The following is an 8,285-nucleotide window of genomic DNA, read 5'->3' on the forward strand; positions in this document are numbered from 1 at the left end:
TTAAAATGTGACATTTCAACATTCTAATATTCAATGGTATTTTCATAAGATAGTGAGGGCATACACTGGATTGCTGATGAGTAGGTTGTCCTAATCCTAGAGCCACCATTGGCACAGTCACTGGTATCTATTATTCAGGTTCAGTAAGTTTCAACAATCACATTGGAAGGTTGAACACAAGTTTTCACAGTTAACCAGGTCAAAAGGGTACATTGTACAAAATCATTTTATAATGCACAGATATTAATGAGGGAGCCAGCCATACATTAGTGGTTATCAGGTGTTGTCATATTTACATTTTCTGGAAGTCTATAATAAAATTGTTACAAAGAATCTTTCCATGTTGTAAACAATTCCTTAGCGATCACATGAGAAACGCTTTGTTGTGAAATACTACTTAAGCGCAAATGATCATTTACACGGTTAAAGGAAGGGTTGAAGTTCACCATTTTTGTGAATTGAGCTTTAATAAATGGTTTGGTTAAATTTAAAAAAGCACAACTTTTATTATCAGAAATGTGTCTCAGTTCAAACCAAAAGATTACAGATGTAATGCAATTTTTTCTGGGGGTGAGGGAAGGAAACATGACAAGCTCACATGAACAGTGATCCAGTGCAACAGAACTGGAATTAAGAGCTGGATTCTCCGGTCCCCCAGCTGTGTGTTTTTTGGCAACGCCATGTTCGCTGGCGGTGGGACCTCTACTCCCGCCGCTTGTCAATGGGATTTCCCATTGAAGCCACCCCGCGTTGCCAGGAAGCCCGAGGGCGGGGGTGCGCTGGCGGCAGGAACAGGGAATACTAACAGCTGGAGAATTTTGATCGAAATAATGAAAGAGTGATACTGGCTGACTGCATTGTATAGATGGCACCAAGATTCGGAGAAAGGATAGAGTCCCAACAACGATTCGCGTTCTCTACACCAACCAGGTTCTTTAAAGTGAGGGATAAAGAAAAGTTAATAAAAACAGAAAATGGGGGATAAACTCAGCAGGTCTGGCAGCATCTATGGGGAGAGAAGAGTTAATGTTTCAGTCTTAAATGATCCTTCTACAGCCAAAACGTTAACTCTGTTTCTCTCTACATAGATGCTGCCAGACTTTGAGCTTATGAAGCATTTTCTGTTTTTATTTCAGGTTTCCAGCATCTACAGTATTTTGCCTAATATAAAGAAAGGTTCATTGTCTTAGTTCAGTTTTGGAAGTATTGCTTGTTGCCGAACTTCTCCCTGAATTAACCCTCCAAAGTACAACACTTATTTCTTGTCTGGTGTCAATGGTGGAAGCTTCAAAGTTCAAATTCTAATTACTCAATGACAGATTGGTTGTCTACCATCTCATGCTTGTGCTGGTGTAGAAAGTGACAGCAAGCCCTACCAGCCTTCAAAGTGTACCACTGCAGGTGGTTGATGTGGTGGTGATAACTTCACTGTGGACGGAAAGTTCCAGAACTTTCTGAGGTGAAATAGAACAATTCTCACAAATATCACTGTTCTTGAGCAATATTGCACTGTAATTGTGCCCCTTTTTCTCATGTGGCTGAAATTTTATCTGGAGCTTACAAATGGGAGCTCAGAATATCGGCTAAAGAACCCATCAGCAAGGGAGCATCAGACTCCACTCCCTCTTGCTAGGTAGGTCTTAGCTCAGTGTCCACACACCGCCTCTCTGATCACATTGGCTGAGATCAGGAACAAAGTTTATTGGAATTCACATCTGATTTAATCCACTCAATAAAATTTAGACAAAAATAAAATGTTTCCAATTGTAAATGGCTAATCCTATTCTCCAGTCCATGTCAGAAATTCCTGTCCTCAGCCATATTCAGCTACACATACAATTAGATCATGTGATGTTGCTCAACAATAGTTTACAACATTTTTGTGCTTAGCTGCTGGAAGTGTGACTCCAACTATTTAATCAAACTGCTTTCTCCTGCAAATCAAATATGACACAGCAACTGCAATGGGGCAGTTACCCCAAGAAACAGGCAAGCAAAAAGGTTCAAAATTTCGAAAATAACAGAACTCTTTGGTCACTCTAAATGGGCTACGTTCGAGATGAGAAACCCCGTTATAATCTGTCTTCATTACAGTGAGTATTCAATCGGACAAAAACTCAAAGCCCAGAGAGGTGTGACATTTAATGCTCTGAGGATCTTCTTCTGCATTTGTCCTACTCAATGGTGCATGGGTGCAGAATAATCAGTATTGATCAATGTCTTCCCAATGATATTCAGGAGTCTCTCTTCCAACGGCAATTCCAAATTATAGAATTCAGCTACTTGTCTCCATTATTTGTAGATCAGTGTTCCTCACCAAATTTGCTTGATGCCTCTTTTGTCATTGTCCTATTGAGGGCTAGGTTCCAGAGCGCAAACAGATGGATCAGCTTGAGTGCTACCTGCATCTAACTGCGTCGGATCACATCCAGTGGGTAAACAGTCAACGTGGCTGAACAAGTCTGCTCCCCCAGTGCATTCACGGCCTTGCATGCATAATGCCCAGAGTCCTTTTGTGTGAGATTCGTAATAATTAGCGAACAGCTCCCATCCTCAATATAGTTGATCTGGAAGTGTGATGACTCGATAAGCGGATCCTCATTTTTATACCAAATCACTTCAGGGTCCGGGTAACCTGAGTAAGGACAGAAAAACGTAAAGGAATGATGAGAGCCTTCAAAACAAACACTTGACGTTCGGGAAAAAGTACAAGTTGAGGCTTTAGTTTTAATCAGGGATGTTGGAAAAGCAAATTGTTTTTGGACTTCCTGTAGAAACGTTGCTGATGCCCCTCCCCCAGTAAGTAGAAAACTGATTCAGCGCTGAGTATTAAGCAAGATGACATAGAATGTACCTCAAAGGAAAAAGACATAAGTATTTGCATTTTTATGTGCCTTATGTCTCACAGGAACATTGCAAAGTGTTTCACAGCAACTAACTCCTCTTGAAGTGAAGTGACTAATGCAGGAAAACAGGGCAACCACAGCAAGATTCCACCTCCAACAACTGGATTTTCCAGTCATATTCCTCACAGTGCCATTGGACTCGGGTTCAGTTCCAGAATTAGATGAGTGTGCGGAGTTTGCACGTCCTCCCAATGTCTGCTTGGGTTTCCTCCGGATGCTCCGGTTTCCTCCCATAGTCCAAAGATGTGCAGGTTAGGTGGATTGACCATGGCAAATTGCCCCTTAGCGTCCAAAGGTTAGGTGGGGTTGCAGGGGAAGTGGGTCTAGGTAGGGGGCTGCATCAAAGGGTCAGTGCACAATCGATGGGCTGAATGGCCTCCTTCTGCACTGCAGGGATTCTATGATTTTTGTATTGTTTGGTGGGGTGAGGAGTGACATGCAAGGTGGAATGAAGTTGATCATTTTGGGGAACTGCCTGATGTCCTCCTCTGTTATTGTAATAAGACTGGGAATGCGCTGCCCATGTGGAGTTTGCACATTGTCCCTTCGTCGGCAAGGATCTTACCTCCACAAACCCAAAGATGTGCAGGGTAGGTAGATTGGCCACATTAACTTGTCCCTTAATTGGAAAAAAACATTTGGGTACTCTAAATTATCAAGAGAAAAAAAAAGACTGGGAATAAAATGTCATTGCAAATGTACCACTCCTTAAATAACCAAGCTCTGGGGCGAAATTCTCCTACCTGCCCCGCCACATTTCTGCCCCGACCGGCCGGCGGGAGTCTCCGTTAACACCGGCCGGTCAATGGGGTTTCCCATTGTGGGGCAGCCCCACGCCATCGGGAAACCCCCGGGCGCCGGCAAAACGGAGACTCCCGCCGGCGGAGAATGACGCCCATGATCTCCACTGTGCTTCATGAAACCTAATCGATTCTGAGGCAGTTTGACACCTTAGAAAATATGGATGAAAAGAAAAGAAATCAAATGGTTTGTAACGGGATGATGGTGGATACTCCTGATGTATGGGATGGGGAGAGATTGGATGAAACTCTGGGAACAGCCCACCCAGAAATATGGACAAATATCCATAGTGCGAGATAATGGACAACGTTTGAGCATGAATTGGCTGCAATGTTTCTTACCTTATAGCAGTGGTCGCATTTCAAAAATACTCATGGCTATTGAGTGCTCTGGGACATCCCGAGGTGCCACACTCAGTTTATATGTAAACTGACTGAAGAGTTTTGAAAAAACGAGAAAGATGCAGCTAATGCTGGCACTGCCTGTACAAGGCTCAGAAAAGGCGTTTGCCCTCCTCACCGATGACATAGGGCTAAAGATTTCATACCTAATTAAGAGTGACAAACACTTCCAGTGGTGCTCACCTTCAATGTGGCACTGTAGACAGGATGCACTGCCTTCCACTTCCGCCACATCTTCTAAAGCTTTGCTGAAAAATGGCTTCCTTTGAATTTGCTCATCCAGGGAAGAGAGCACCTCCTCTTGCTCAGTTAGACTCAGAACTGGAAAAGGATGAGAAAGTAGAACACGATAGTTAACATCCACTATACAGCCACAGACAAGAACTACAATGCATGCCTATTTGCAGTTGATAGAGGGGTTCAATAACTGTCTTGTCACAATTTCCATGGTTGTTATTTAGCATGATGTGGAGATGCCGGCGTTGGACTGGGGTGGGCACAGTAAGATGTTTTACAACACCAGGTTAAAGTCCAACAGGTTTATTTGAAATCACGAGCTTTCGGAGCTCCGAAAGCTTGTGATTGCAAATAAACATGCTGGACTTTAACCTGATGTAGTCAGACGTCTTACTTTTATTTGGCATTACATAAAACAAGTTCCAACTAGGAGCCTTTTCCCTGCGGGTGCAGGTGAATGGCGAGTAATCAGGAGCAGGGACTCTGTCCAATTGTCCATTTTCCAACCCAGTAATCAGTAAACGTGGCCCAGAGCAGGAATAAATCAATCACTCCTGTACACCTCACTACCTGGCAGGCATTGTCCTATTCTGATTTGTTATTGTCCAGGGAGTAGATGGTAGTATTATGATAATGTCACTGAACTAGTAGCACAGAGGCTATTGCCCTGGGGTCATGGGTTCAAATCCCACCATGGCAGGAGTGCAATTTAAATTTAGTTAATAAAATTTGGAATTGAAAACTAGTCTGAGTGATAGCAACCAGGAAAACATTAACAATTATCGGAACAACTCATTTGGGTCACTGATGTCTTTTACGAAAGGAAATCTGCTGTTCTTACCCAGTCTGGCCCCACAGGTGACTCCAGACCCACAATAATGTGGTTGACCTTTAACTGCCCTCTGAAATGGCCCAGTAAGCTATTTATTTCAAGGGCAATTAGAGATGAACAACAAATGCTTATCTTGTCAACGATGCCCACATTCCATCAAATAATATGTTACAAAAATCTAGGAGAAAGACATTAGCAGCAAGGAAAATAGTTGAAGAGAAAACAACGTAGATTTTTAAAATTCATTCAAGGGATGTGGGCGTTTCTGGCGAGGTCAGCATTTCTTACCCATTTCCAATTACCCTTCAGGAGGTGGTGGTACGCTGCCCTTGAGAAGATGGTGGGGAGCTGCCTTCTTGAACCGCTGTGGTCCCCTAGATGTAGGTACACCTACATTGCTGTTAGGAAGGGAGTTTCAGGATTTTGAGCCAGCGACAGTGAAGGAACAATGATATATTTCCAAGTCAGGATGGAGAATGGCATGGAGGGGAACCTGCAGGTGGTGGCGTCCCCATGTGTCTGCTACCCTTGTCCTCGATGGTAGAAGTCAAGGCTTTGAAAGTTGTAAAAGTGTTCCTGCAGTGCATCTTGTAGATGGTATGCACTGCTGCTACTGTGTGTCGGTGATGGAGGGAGTGAATATTTGTGAATGGTGTGCCAATCAAACAGGCTGTTTTGTCCTGGATGGCATCGAGCTCCTTGAGGTAACATCAAAATTATAGACTATAAAAGGAAGAATGAGGTACAGGATTGTTTTGGGCTATTAGAAATGTCATCAACCTTTGACTCTTTAATTATATGGAAAACGTAGCATGTAAGATAACTATAAAAGGACTTCAAAAGAAAAACAAAAAACAGATAGGGGATTGGACACAATAGGATAGAACCAGTTTTATTGAAAGCTGTAAAAAATGAGAATGAATGTTGCTTTTGGTAGGAGAGGGAACATGAAAGAAACAAGGAAGCATCGCTTTAGCAAAATCATCGATTCCCCCCATTAGAACAGTCTGTACAATAGACATTCAGAACAATGTTTACAGCTGTGATTGTTACGGTCCAGTTGGTGCTATAATTGGACAGGAAGATGCCAGACTGGACCCTATCACAAAAGACCGAAACTTTTACTTTAAAAAAAAATGTGCAGGTACAGAATCACAGAGCTGCTAATTAGTTTGAAAAACAAGAAAAAAAAACTTAATTAAACATGAAAAAAATGGATGATACAATACTCCTTTACACCCCCCCTTAGCTTAACAATTACACACAGATTTTAAGATTAACATGGATTACAAAGCACATCTTAAGCTACAATGGTGTCAACACAAAAAGATCCTTTAAGCATTCAGATTGGCTGTGGCCAAAAACATGGGCCGCAATTATCCCATCGGGAGAGAAATTCTCCGCCCCGCCACATTTCTGCCCCGACCCGCCGGCGGGATGCTCCGTTACACCGGCCGGTCAATGGGGTTTCCCATTGTGGGGCAGCCCCACGCCGTCGGGAAACCCCCGGGCGCCGGCAAAACGGAGACTCCCGCCTGCGGAGAATGACGCCCCTGAAGACTAAGTCCCGATGCCGGAGTGAAAACCGGAGGGTTTCACTCCGGCGTCGGAGGCCGCTCCCAGACCCCTATTCCCCCGCCCCCCGGGGGTCTAGGAGCGGCGTCGCGTCATTTACGTGCGGCAGGCCTTGGCGCCGCGTAAAACTGGTGCCGCGTAAATGATGTGGCCGGCGCCACGTCATCACCCGCGCATGCGCGTTTGCCGTCCTCCCCGAGGCCGCCCCGCAAGAAGACATCGGATGGATCCTCCTGGTGGAGGAAAGGAGGTCCACCTTCAGAGAGGCCGACCTGCCGATCAGTGGGCACCGATCGTGGGCCACACCCCTTTTGAGGCCGCCCCCGGTGCAGGAACCACCCTCTTCTCCCCCCCCCCCCAGCATTCCCGCCGGCAGCGACCAGGTGTGGACGGCACCGGCGGGAAGCCGTCATGTTGGGCAGGCCGCTCAGCCCATCCGGGCCGGAGAATCGCCGCTTGCCCGTTACAAACGGCGAGCGGAAATTCTTCCAGTGGCCAGCCGTGATTCTCGCCGCACTGGTTTGGGGGGGGGTGGGAGAATCGGGTGCGGGTGCCGGGGCAGGACTCGCGCGGCGCCTCGGCGATTCTCCCACCCGGCGTGGGGGGGGGGGGGAAGAATTCCGCCCATGCACTTCCCTCTGAACCCAAGTTAGTGATGTGGATTTCTGTTTAGAATTCCCCCAGGTAATTGCCACTTGAGAATTTCCAATTTCCACTCACAAATCACACTTTAAAATCTTCTCTCATTATAATGTTTTCCCGGAGAGGTTTGCATTCAGAAATTCAGTCCAGATTTCCAAATGACACTTTTAAACAAATATTCCTCTCCATTTTTAATTGCAAACCCAGTCGAGGATTTACACCAACCAACCCCTTTAGGATTGCTTTTTAAAAAACCTTTAGGTTTTCTTAGTGTTGACTGGTGAAAAATCAGTGCACAATTAATTGCCTCTTGATTCCCAGACTATAGTAAAATTACATTTCTGGACATCCGGTGGCAGCCATGGAGTAAACGGTCGTACATTCAGCAGCTCTCGCCCTTAGTGCTTTTTTTAATGGTGTTTAAGCCGGATTTTTCAGAAAACCTCTCAACATAAGTTGATCGAAGGGAGAGGAAAAGGAGGTGACCCTCAATTTATGGAATTGTGTCCAAATAAGAGTCGAAAAAGGTGAAACCAAAGGATGAGTGAAAGCAAGAATCAGGGGCGAAATTCTCCGTTATCGGCGCAAAGTCCGCCGATCGGCGCACAAAACGGCACAAATCTGACTTGCGTCACGCCGGAAAAATGGTTCAAAAGTCTCCGGCCCGAAATGGGCTAGCAGCGACGTGACGGGATCCGCGCTTGCGCACGTGGTTCACGCCGTGCAGCGTCATACACGCCGCACGGCGTGACGGCTCATAAGGCCGCGCTGCTCCCCCCCACCCGACCGGAACACCCGACCGGAACACCCGACTGGATGGCTGGCCGCCGCTCAGCCCCGAGGTTCCAGTCACGGGATGTGGAGGCGCTCCTGGACGCAGTGGAGCAGAGG

The 8,285-nt window shown here is 45.7% G+C and overlaps 1 long non-coding RNA gene across 1 annotated transcript; it reads right to left on the reverse strand.

Moving 5' to 3' along the window:
- Positions 1-210: 210 nt before the first annotated feature.
- LOC140407061 (uncharacterized) lies at positions 211-4,751 on the reverse strand. Its single transcript, XR_011939423.1, has 2 exons — positions 4,292-4,751; positions 211-2,635 (listed from the first exon to the last, which is right to left on the reverse strand). It is a non-coding gene; the product is annotated as an uncharacterized lncRNA (long non-coding RNA).
- Between the last annotated feature and the right edge of the window lie 3,534 nt (positions 4,752-8,285).

This window comes from Scyliorhinus torazame, unplaced genomic scaffold, assembly GCF_047496885.1.
Source record: "Scyliorhinus torazame isolate Kashiwa2021f unplaced genomic scaffold, sScyTor2.1 scaffold_1122, whole genome shotgun sequence".
Lineage (NCBI taxonomy): Eukaryota > Metazoa > Chordata > Chondrichthyes > Carcharhiniformes > Scyliorhinidae > Scyliorhinus > Scyliorhinus torazame.